The sequence below is a fragment of the Crocuta crocuta genome, unplaced genomic scaffold (assembly GCF_008692635.1).
Source record: "Crocuta crocuta isolate KB4526 unplaced genomic scaffold, BGI_CrCroc_1.0 scaffold149, whole genome shotgun sequence".
In the NCBI taxonomy this organism is placed as follows: domain Eukaryota; kingdom Metazoa; phylum Chordata; class Mammalia; order Carnivora; family Hyaenidae; genus Crocuta; species Crocuta crocuta.
Window position 1 is genome coordinate 5,583,315 of NW_027551561.1, and position 12,165 is coordinate 5,595,479.

Consider the following 12,165-nt stretch of genomic DNA (forward strand, 5'->3'; position numbering starts at 1 on the left):
GGGGGGTGGGGGGGCTCAGTCGGTTAAGCTTCCGACTTCGGCTCAGGTCACAATCCCGTGGTCCGTGGGTTCAAGCCCCGCGTCGGGCTCTGTGCTAACAGCTCGGAGCCTAGAGTCTGCTTCGGATTCTGTGACTCCCTCTCTCTTTGCCCCTACCCTGCTCATGCTCTGTCTCTCAAAAATAAATAAACCTTAAAAAAAAAACTAACCATAGAATTACGCCACAATCCAACATTAGCAGTTCACATGTGCCATGAAGAATTGAAAACAGGGAGATACCACCTCACACCAGTCAGAGTGGCTAAAATGAGGAAATCAGAGAACTCTAGATGCTGGCGAGGATGTGGAGAAACGGGCACCCTCCTACACTGTTGGTGGGAATGTAAACTGGTACAGCCCCTCTGGAAAACAGTGTGGAGGTTCCTCAGGAAACTAACAATAGAACTCCCCTATGACCCAGCAATAGCACTGCTAGGAATTTACCCAAGGGATACAGAAATGCTGAGGCATAGGAGCACATGTACCCCAATGTTCATAGCAGCACTCTCCACAATAGCTAAAACATGGAAAGAGCCTAAGTGTCCATCAACGGATGAATGGATCCAGAAGATGTGGTTTATCTATACCATGGAATACTACATGGCAATGAGAAACAATGAAATCTGGCCATGTGTAGCAACATGGATGGACCTTGAGGGTGTTATGCTGAGCGAAATAAGTCAGGCAGAGAAGGACAAATATCATATGTTTGCACGTATAGGAGGATTAGGAGGAAATTGACGGAGGAACAAGGGGGAGAAGAAGGGCAGAAATGGTGGGGGAAAGGGAGAGAAGCAAACCGTGAGAGACTCTTGAATGCTGACAAAAACTGAGGACTGATGGATGTGGGGGGAGTGGGGGGATGGGCATGGAGGAGGACACTTGTGGGGATGAGCACTGAGTGTTATGTGGAAACTAATTTGACAATAAACTATTAAAAAAAAAAAAGAATTGAAAACAGGGACTTGAAGAGGTATCTAAACACCCACATTCATAGCAGCATTATTTGTAACAGCCAAGAGATGGGAGCAAGCCAACTGTCTATTGATGGATAAAGGGGTGAAAAAATGTGTGAAGACAGGGCGCCTGGGTGGCTCAGCTGGTTAAGTGTCTGACTCTGGATTTTGGCTCAGTCATGATCTCACAGTTCATAAGATCCAACACGGAGACTTGGGATTCTCTCTTCCCCCTCTCTCTCTGTCCCTCCTCTGATCACACACTCTCTCTCTTTCAAAATAAATAAATAACTTACAAAAAATAATGTGTGCAGATAGATTGATTGATAGATATAGAATGGAATATTATATAGCCTTTAGAAAGGAGGGACATTCTGACAAGTGCTACAACATGGATGAACCTTAAAAATAAATAGGGGCGCCTGGGTGGCTCAGTCGGTTAAGCGTCCAACCTCGGCACAGGTCATGATCTCACGGTTTGTGGGTTCGAGCCCCGCGTCGGGCTCTGTGCTGACTGCCAGCTCAGAGCCTGGAGCCTGTTTCAGATTCTATGTCTCCCTCTCTCTCTGACCCTCCCCTGCTCATGCTGTCTCTCTTTCACTCTCTCTCAGAAATAAATAAAACATTAAAATAAATAAATAAACATTTGGGGCACCTGGGTGGCTCAGTCGGTTAAGCGTCCGACTTCAGCTCAGGTCATGATCACACAGCTCGTGGGTTCGAGCCCTGCATGGGGCTCCGTGTTGACAGTTCAGAGCCTGGAGCCTGCTTCCCATTCTGTGTCTCCCTTTCTCTGCCCCTTCCCTGCTGCTTTTGGCTCTCTCGCTCTCTCTCAAAAATAATAAACATTTTAAAAAATTTAAAAAAAAGAAACTGCATACAGTAAAATGCCTAAATCTTTAGTGTACAGGGCGAAAAATTTTGTGTAGGTACACATTTCTGTAACCACTGCAGACATCAGGAAGTAGGACATCTCCAGCCCCTAGAGGCTCGCTTGTGACTCCCCCCAGTCGGTACCCCCAAGAGTGATGACCTTTCTGGCTTCCGTCACTAGAAACGAATTTGACGTCTTGAGCTTCGTAGAAATGAAATTATACGGCACGTGCACTTGGGAGTCTGACTTCTTTCATGTCGCGTTGTGTGTGTGAGATTTCTCTTTGCTGCCCGGCATTGCTTTGCACATAAACCACCACGTATCTGTTCGTCCTTCTTTTGATGGAGATCTGTGCTGTTTTCACTCTTGCCATGACTAAAGCTGCCGTGAACAACAGTCGCATGCATATGCCTCGGGGGAACAGAAGTGGGGTATCTGTGGGTATCACCCCGATGTGGGGTGTACAGGTTTCGCTTCAGTAGCCTAGAAGGTTTTCAGCAGGCAGTCGGAGGTACAGCTTTGTAGATCACACCAACTTCTGTGTGAGGAATCCAGAAGCTTCTGCAACGCGGGCGGTCAGGGGTACAGTCTCTCAGCAGGCAGGTGTCTGGCAAAACCCAGGAACTTCACAAGGGTTAGCCGGCGTCCCGCCTCTCCCTCGTCTCTTGTGTAACCAGGCAAAGGTTGGGGCCCCTGTCCTTTATGATCTAGAGAAGACTGCCTGAGACCGCATCCTAAACCTGAAAAAGTCCGAGGCCCTCCCTCAGAATCTGGCGAAAAGATCAGATTCTCGTGGGTGTTGTGTGGAAACCCCAGTTCACATACATTTACGTGGATGAAGTGAGTTTTCTCCTTTTAACCTTCCTTCCCTCCCCACAGCCTGCCTGCCCGGGCACCTGCTCTACCACAGGGTTCTAGTGCGTCTCCCATAAGGTGGGTGAGAAAAATCCCATGATTTGCAATCAGACAGAGCTGGCATTCATTCCTGAATGATGGGTACTGTAAATTCTAGAGCAACTGCTAAAGAAATAAAACAGAGGCTGGCTAAGAAAAGAGAACACGTAGGGGCGCCTGGGTGGCTCAGTCAGTTAAGCGTCCGACTTCAGCTCAGGTCACGATCTCAGGGTTCGTGGGTTCGAGCCCTGTGTCGGGCTCTGTGCTGACAGCTCAGAGCCTGGAGCATGCTTCAGATTCTGTGTGTGTGTGTGTCTCTCTCTCTGCCCTCCCCTGCTCATGCTGTCTCTCTCTCTCTCTCAGAAATAAATTAAACGTTAAAGAAAAAAATTTAAAAAAAGAAGAAAAGAAAAGAGAACATGTAGAAAAGACAAGATGGTATTTAAAGAATGCCACCATTTAACCCAAAAGAAATCAGAAAAAGAGGAGAAAGCACAGACTGGACAAAGAGAAGTAACAAAATAGTCAACTCAAGCCCAACTGAATCCACAATGACATTAAATGGACAGGGACTAAGCTCTCCAATCAAAAGGCAGAGATTATAACACTGGATAAAAAGGCAAGCCCTAGGGGCGTCTGGGTGGCTTAGTCGGTTAAGCGTCCGACTTTCGCTTAGGTCATGATCTCGCGGTTCGTGGGTTCGAGCCCCGCGTCGGGCTCTGTGCTGACTGCCAGCTCGGAGCCTGGAGCCTGTTTCAGAGTCTGTGACTCCCTCTTTCTCTGACCCTCCCCTGCTCACGCTGTCTCTCTCTCTCTCTCCTAGAAATAAATAAACTACATTAAAAAAAAAAAAGCAAGCCCTAGTCACATCCTAGTCGAGTCCTGTAAGCCAAGGTGGAAATTATTCTGGTGGTTTCTCCCAAAGTGAAACATATCTTCCTCATGGCCTAGAAATTCCACTCCTCGGGATTTACTCACAGTAAATAAAATCATGAGTCCACACCGAGACCAGCATACGAGTCTCAGAGCAGCTTTATACATTATAGTCTGAGGAGCCATCAAAAGGCAAACAGACGGACACATTGCAATCACACAACGGAACGCCACTGATAAAAACATCATACGTAAGTCTCCAATGTATTATGCTGGAAAAAGAAGGCAGACACAAAATGTACACACTGCGTGCTTCCCTTTCTATGAAGTTCTGGATGAGACACGAGGAACCTACGAGGAGAGAGATCACTGGGAAGGGGCCGGAGGGATCTTTCTGGGGTGACGGAAGTGCTCTCTGTCTAACACGATCACACACACTGGGTGTGTGTACCTGTCGAAACTCACCGAGCTACACACTTCGCCTTGTACACTTTCCGCTTGTGCGCAAAGTATACCTCGATTTCTAAAAGATAGCTTGAGAGAGGTCCAAGGAACTCAACTCCCTATGTATTTCAAAATTTAAAACTTTTTTGTAAAAAGCAAACAATGGTCCTGTTGTATGTCGCTGGATACGTATCACATTATACGTTATCTGGCTTGGAGCTAAATAAACAACCGAATAATTTTTTTTTTTAAGGAAAGACACCATATACGGTATTCCCCCCTTTTCGTCAGGGACTATGTCCCAGGACCCCAAAGGGAAGTTTGAGTCCCAGATACACCAGCTCCTGTATGTATACTACGTTTTTTTCCTGTACATATGTGCGCGTGCTAAAGTTGAATGGATACGTTGGGCGCGGTGAAAGATTCCAGTAATAGTCAGATAGAACAATTACAACGATACTATAATAAAAGTTAGGTGAATGTGGTTTCTCTCTCTCTCAAAATATTTTACTGTACTCCCCCTTCTCAAGCGAGCTGAAGAGAGTCAAGGCTACCCCTGACCTCCCGACAATAAGCCCGAGTGAGGATGGTCTGCTTCTGGACCACAGTGCCCGCGAGTAACAGAAACCGCGAATAAGGGGGCGCTACCGCCTCCCGGAGAAGAGGCCAGGCAATATGAAGTCCCCTCCGGTGGTGATCTTCCAGCCCGGTTGGGACCACCTCCGTTTAGGTCTCCCCACTGCTTCGGGGACGCGCCTCCTCCAGCTCCCCATTTTTCTTAGTCTCCTCTCAGTGAAGGCTCAGAGGCTTCCAACGGGCTCTTGTGCCGGGGTTACTACAGGGCAAATGAAAGGTCGCCAGGCTCCCGTGGGGTGTCTGTCGGGCACCCGGCGTGAGCTCCGCCTTCACCCCAGACCTGACCTTCCTCTGCAGAGGCTGCTGACCCTGACTCCTTCCCAGAGCAGGACTCAAAAACTGAACATGTATTTAGAAGGAATGGTTGGGGGGGGTGGGGGGCATGTTGGCTTAGCTGGGAAGGGGAAAGAGAGAGGATGCCTGCNTGCTGAAAAGGAATCAAAACTATTTGAACTTCCACTTACTGGAATCCACAGCTTTCTAAAAAAAGAAAGGAGGGTATGAGGGTGGCCACTCTAGAACAATGATTCTCCTGGAAGTCCTGAAGCACAAAAGCACAGCCAGAGCGGAAGGGGTGGGGGGAGGCGGGAAACACTTAGCTAGCTGATACTCAAACTCTGGTGAGCCCAGAATCTCTCCCAGGGCCTGGGGCTGCGGAGTTTGGAGGGAAGTCTGATATCTGCGTTTTCAACGGGGCACCTCATGCAGAGTTTGTGGGACCTGAATTAAAAATCGGGGGGGGGGGCATCTTTAAGAAAATGAATCCCTACTTCACTAAAACAGGTGACCAAAGAAATGCATGGCTAGGGGCCCCCCAGAGCCCACACAAGTGAGGGCCTCAGCCAGCAGCCTCTTAGATTAGACCTCTGAGAACAGAGGACTCTGATGTGAGAGGAAAGTGCAGATGAGATTTACGAGCATTTACTGAGCACCTGCTGCATACACAGGCCCGAGCTTGGCTCTGGGGACCATAGCCCAAGAGGACACCGTCCTTTCCTTCCAGTGGTTCCTAAATCATTAGGGTTGGTGGGGATGCAAGTTACTCAGTGCACTGATGTGCTATGAAGGAAGCATGGGGCACAGCAGCGGGGTGAGGCCAGGCAGGTTACTTGAGCTCCATGAGCCTCAGTTTCCTCGTCTGTAAGGTGGAGCGACTCACGGGCCTTATCCGGTTAGGTGGGTGAGAGGGCTGAATGAGCTAATGCTTGGAAGGCGCTCAAGTCAGTGCCTGGCACAGAGCAAGCGCTCCCTAAGTCATATCTGTTCGCTCACCTATCTTGTGGGTGGTGAGGCCAGAGAGGAAGTGGCGCTGGGCTGAGCTTGAGACGCGGTGATAACACTTCCATGGCCGGCAGGGATAAGGAGTCGAACTGCCTGCCGCACCCTGGAATCCAGCACACTCAGAGTCCCTGCTCGCGTTTCCTCAGGGGGGAGCCCAGGTGAGCAGCCAGATTAGTGACCGCTCAGTTTGCTATCTCAGACATGCCACCACTTCCGCTTTGAGTCCTTGGGCAACTAGCCTGGGGCTAGTCTTTGTTCCCAATTTCCTTTAAATGAGCTTAGATGATTTTCTTCTCCCTTTCTGAAAAAAATTTCTTTCTTTATTTTGAGAGAGAGAACAAGAGTGCGAGTGGGAGAGGGCGTAAGGCGGGGAGAGAGAGAATCCCAAGCAGGCTCCACACAGACGCGGGGCTTGAACTCATGAACCATAAGATCATGACCTGAGCCGAAATCAGGAGTCAGACGTGTAAGCGACTGAGCCATCTGGGTGCCCCTAGATGCTTTTATTTTATTTTATTTTATTTTTTAATGTTTATTTTTGAGAGAGACAGACAGGGCACAAACGGGGGCAGGGCAGAGGGAGAGGGAGACACAGAATCCAAAGCAGGCTCCAGGCTCTGAGCTGTCAGCACAGAGCCCGAGGCGGGGCTTGAACTCACGAACCCGGAGATCACGACCTGAGCCGAAGCGGGACACATAACCAACTGAGCCGCCCAGGTGTCCCAGACACATTTTTAAAAAATACATCTTAGGGGGCGCCTGGGTGGCTCAGTCAGGTAACCGTCCGACTTCAGCTGAAGTCATGATCTCACGGTTCATGGATTCGAGGTCCACGTCGGGCTCTGTGCTGACAGCTGGCTCAGAGCCTGGAGCCTGTTTCAGATTCTTTGTCTCCCTCTCTCTCTGACCCTCCCCTGTTCACGCTGTCTCTCTCTCTCAGAAGTCAATAAGACGTTTTAAAAAATTAAAAATAAATAAAAAATACATCTTAGGTCCTGCAAATGTTACAAACGCCTACAGCCATGCAAGCCTCTGCAGAGAAGAGCCTTCAAGTTCAAGCTTCTCAGGGACCCCACCTCTGGATTCAGTTCCTAAACACAGATAATGGATGGGCTGGCAGCCAGCGGTGCTTGCCAGAGGCAGATGAAACCTGGTTTGGCTGTGGCCCATGCCCTTCCCCTCAACCCCCTTCCTTCTCTACTCTCCTTTCAGGAGTGGAGTCCCTCTTCATTGACCATGAACGCTCCCCAGGAAAGGAGCCAGTGTTTACCGACACCAGATTGCCGTCTGCCCGGCACTAGGCCAGGGATTTTACATCTGTCGCCTCTGGTCAAGCTCCTGGCAGCCCTTGCCATGCGGAACACTTGATGACTCTAAGAATCAGAGAAGTGCCCGGCGCCACACATGTAATGAGCCAAAGCCAGGTCAGCTGGGCTCCTCCGGGTCCCCGCGCTCCCCCATCCGCCCCCAGCGACCCCTCCCGCCGTTTGGGTGTCTGTTGAAGGGATGCCCTGGGTGAACTGGCCACCAGCTATGGACCGGCTGAGCCCATGCCCCAGGGCTGCTTCATTTAGCCTGTGTTCCGCTTACCTGTGGCTGCATAAAATTACCCTGAAACGTAGTAGCTTAAAAGAATGACTGCATGGATCTGACACACAAAGCTGGACTTGAGCAGGGCCAGGTGGGGACAGCTCATCTCTGCCTGAGAGTGGGAGCCAAGGGGAAACGGGGTACTTTGATAATCTGGCCTCAAAGGTCATGCTGTGCCATTTCTACCACATTCTGCCTACTGAAGCGATCCCAGAGTCCCACCCAAGTTCAAGGAGAGGGATGAGACCTCCCCTCCTGATGGGGAACAGTGATTCTGGAAGAGCTTGGGGACACTGGGGTCCAGGGAGGACTTGAGAGGCACAGAGGAGGGAGTACTCAGAGATTGTTTTTAAGTTTGTTTATTTAGATAGAATATTTAGAGAGAATCCCAAGTCAGCTTTGTGCCCAAATTCACAAACCATGAGATCATGACCTGAGCGCCAAAATCAAGAATGGGCCGGGGCGCCTGGGTGGCTTAGTTGGTTAAGCATCCGACTTTCGCTTAGGTCATGATCTCACGGTTCGTGGGTTCGAGCCCCGCGTCGGGCTCTGTGCTGACTGCCAGCTCAGAGCCTGGAGCCTGTTTCAGAGTCTGTGTCTCCCTCTCTCTCTGACCCTCCCCTGCTCACGCTGTCTCTCTCTCTGTCTCCTAGAAATAAATAAACATTTAAAAAAAAAAAAAAAGAATGGGCCGCTTAACCCACAGAGCTATCCAGGTGCCCCTCAGATATTGTTTGTTGCTGTTGAAGTTTATTTTTTTTTTTGAGAGGGGGAGGGGCAGAGAGAGAGAATCCCAAGCTGGCTCCAGACTCATTGCAGAGCCTGATGCAGGACCCAGTCCCATGAACCGTAGGATCAGAAAGTGAGCCGAAACCCAGAATCAGATGCTTCGTGAGCCGAAACCCAGAGCTGGGTGCCACGGAGGCATCCAAGACTGTTTTTCAGTTAATGCTTGTTACAGTGTCGACTATGTGCTCAGCAGCGAGAGGGCTGGCGGTTGATTCCTGATCAGTGGCCCCCGGTGTCCAGGCTCCCTCTTCCCGTAGCCCCAGAAGCCCTAGCTCTGGCTGCCCCGATTAAAGGGTGTGCCGGCAGCTAAGGGGTCTTCACCCAACAGCTTACCTTGCAGTGTCTGTGCCCACTTGGAAGGCTCGGACAGTAAGAGCACTATGAGCTAGAGCGGTGGGATGTCTAAATGGGGTGGTCGTGGACGGCGCTGAGAGCAGGCCCCGGCACGTACTGCACGCAGGGGGACGGCCAGTCACAGGTGCTGCGGCCTCCCGGACCAGAGGCACGAAAGAGACTTTGCGTGCGGTCACCGGGTGCTCTCACCAGCCCTCTCCCATTCCAATCAGCTTCGGGAAGCAACAGAGAGGGCCTGGCTCCGCCTTCCTGGAACGGCTCCACATAGGAGAACTGTCCCCTCTGGGACTTACATTCTGAGAGCTGAAGCACAAATGTCTTAAAAAAATGTGTTTTTTTTACATTTACTTATTTTTTGAGAGACAGAGAGAGACGGAGCACACGTTGGGGAGGGGCAGAGAGAGAGGGAGACCCAGAATCCGAGGCAGGCTCCAGGCTCTGAGCTGTCAGCACAGGGCCCGAGGCTGGGCTCAAATCCGTGAACCGTGAGACCATGACCTGAGCTGAAGTCGGATGCTCAGCCGACTGAGCCCCCAGGTGTCCCCTGAAGGTGGCATGCTACAGTAACGGCCCCCCAAGAGTCACACCTGCCTGTGTCCACACGGCCCCTTCAAGAGACAGGGTCTATTTTCTCACCCCTGAATCGGGGTTGGCCAATGACTTGCTGTGACCAACAGGATGGAGAAGTGACATTGTGCTATTTCTGCGGTTGGGTCTTAAGACACCATGTGGCTAAACAGTTAAAATGACAATTGTCTATATTTTACAACATTTAAAAGGAGGGGGTGGTGGAGGCTCTTAAACACCAGCTAGAAAAATGTCGTTCGCCCAAAGCTCTGAGTCTGTGACTCATCTTTGGTAAAAGGAAGATCGGCCAGGGCGCCTCCCTGGGTGCCTCGGCCAGCTGAGTGGCTGAGTCTAGATTTTGGCTCAGGTCATGGTCCCAGGGGCATAAGATCAAGTCTCACATGCCCAGCACGGAGCCCGTTTGGGATTCTCTCCCCTTCTCCCTCTGTCCCTCCCCTGCTCATGCTCTCTGTCTCTCTCTTTCTCAAAAAGAGAAAACAAAACATATATACGAAGGTAAGATCGGCGCTGATAAGGAGGTGATGCTACTAACAACTTGAGCCATTCGTCTTGAGGTCCTCAGAAGGACTGGAAGATACTTGGAAAAGAGAATCACTTTTTCACTGTGTGACCTGTGTCATCTGGGTCTCAGTTCTGCCCGAGGATATCTCACGGGCTCACCAGTAGCAGGGGGCCCTCCCCAGGTAGTCCTGTTGAGGACGGCAGGGTCCGCAGCAGGGCTGGGGACTGTCCGGTCACCAGGCCCAAGAAGTATTAAAAAAGCTGGACTCCAGAGCTTTGGTGTGTAAGTCACCCCCACACACCCACCCAACTGCGGCATGGGCTCGGGATCCGTCAGAGGACCCCGTTCACACCGAAGTCCAATGTCACGTCAGACTCCCGCCATCAACCCCCGGGCCCCAGGGGGAGGGGTGTCATGGTTTATGGTAAGTCAAGGCGCATCCCCAGAGCACACAGCACGTAGCAACACAAAGGAGGGGGAGCGTGCAGTAGCTTTCCCGGTGCCGGCCATCGCTGCCGGTCACTGCTGGCGCCAGAGCTGGGCTGGAACCTGCGACTGGGTAGCCTATGGGCCAGTTCCAGTCTGCAAACTGGTTTTGTCTGTCCTACGTACAGTATAAGAAAATGCAAGCCACCTTTTGGAAACTGGGAGATTCCACATAAACATCCAGACTTCGAGCTCGTCTTAAAAACAAACAAAAAGACGGCCCCTGGGTGGCTCAGTCCGTTAAGCATCTGACTTCAGCTCAGGTCATGAGCTCACGGTTCCCGAGTTCGAGTCCCACATTGGTGAACCCTGCTTCTCTCTCTCTGTCCCTCACTCAATTGCGCCTCCAAACAAAAACAAACAGAATGGCAAAGAGGAAGGTCTGGCAACACAAGGCTGTTCCCCGGAGGCTACAATTCACCAGAGCTGGGGACCAGCTATCTCAGCGTATTTCCCAGTTACCCACAATCCTCACCACCCTCCCGAGAACACAACGACTTCTCGCCGCGTGTCCCCTGACATCCTCAGTCAGGCACCTCCTTCCAACTCCTCCGGCTGGATTGGCTGCCTGCAGTGCGCCCCTTTCTCTAGCAAACCAGTTGGCACTTGGCCCTTAGGGCATGTTTTAGCTACTTCCCCAAACCACTGCTTTCAGCTGGTCTCTTGGGGTTTCCGGCACTGGGTGGGGGGGGCATTTCCGTGTCACACACACTTTCTGATTGTCCGGCCTCTGAGGACACAAAGATCTGCACTCCTAAAGACCGGATTATATTTGCATTCTTCCCCCCCCACCCCACCCCCCCAGCCTAGCAGGAAGGGATGGGAGAGGACTCATTCTTCCAGTTACAAAGCTCTCCCCCAAGGGTACAATTTAAAACTGGGTTCCCAAGGACGCAGGTACACTGCCGTTCCCCATCACGATGGTGGCTGATCGCACACACTCTCTCTCCCTCCGTCTCCATACACCAGCCTCTAGCACCTGCCGGCACTGCCCCTAACTCCCACAGATGCCAGGGAAGTCCTCGCTCCCGTGCCCAAATCTGGAACCATCTACAGGGCACATTGGTAGTTAGGGAAAGTTAAATGTTACACAAGGTGTCAAAGAGCCGCTCTGTGCCAAGTTCTCACTCCCCATTTCTGAGACGATCAGGGGTCTTAAGGGGACTTTAAGGGACTAAAAGGGACTCCTAAGACCTCACTGCCCTGGTTAACCTCTAACCTACCCCCTCTCTCAGTCCCAGGTCAGGGAAAGAGATTTCTACTGCTTCTGCTTGGCACCTCCTCAAAAGGTAAGAACGGCAGCGGTGGCGCCGAGGGGACACAGCCGGGCTCAGAAAGGGTGGCGTCCGTTTTCTACAGCCGGCATTGGCCACAGCCGCCCTTAGGGGTCCCGCGGGCCGCCGCCCCCGGTGCTGGGAAGTTCTGGATTGTTGAACCACGGACTCCAAATACAGCAGCAGCCACACAAGCTAGCTCTCCCTACACGCATCCACGGGTATGGAATTGTCAGAATCCCCAAAGGACGCGTGGCCAGATCACCAGATGTTTATGCGGTTGCCAAGAAATTAGGTGCGAATGATGCTGCGGTCCAGGCACAGGTTTCAGCTGGTGGTAGAGGAAGAGGGCCTCCTGTGGCCTCACAGGAGGCGGGACGATGGTGTTCTCTCCAGAAGAAGCAAAAGCGGGTGCCTCACAGGTGATTGGGAAGAAGCTGCTCACCAAGCGCAAGGAAGAAGAGGGCAGAATGTGCAGTCAAGGATCGGTCTGTGAGCGACGGTATCCCAGAGGGAACGCTGCTGTGCAGTAACAACGGAAAGGTCATCTCAAGGTCCCGTGTGAATAGGAAGTTCTCAAGGGGG

At 51.4% G+C, this 12,165-nt stretch overlaps 1 pseudogene; it reads left to right on the forward strand.

Moving 5' to 3' along the window:
• Positions 1-10,136: 10,136 nt before the first annotated feature.
• The window catches only part of LOC144219766 (succinate--CoA ligase [ADP-forming] subunit beta, mitochondrial-like), a 3,186-nt pseudogene continuing 1,157 nt past the window's right edge, over positions 10,137-12,165 (forward strand).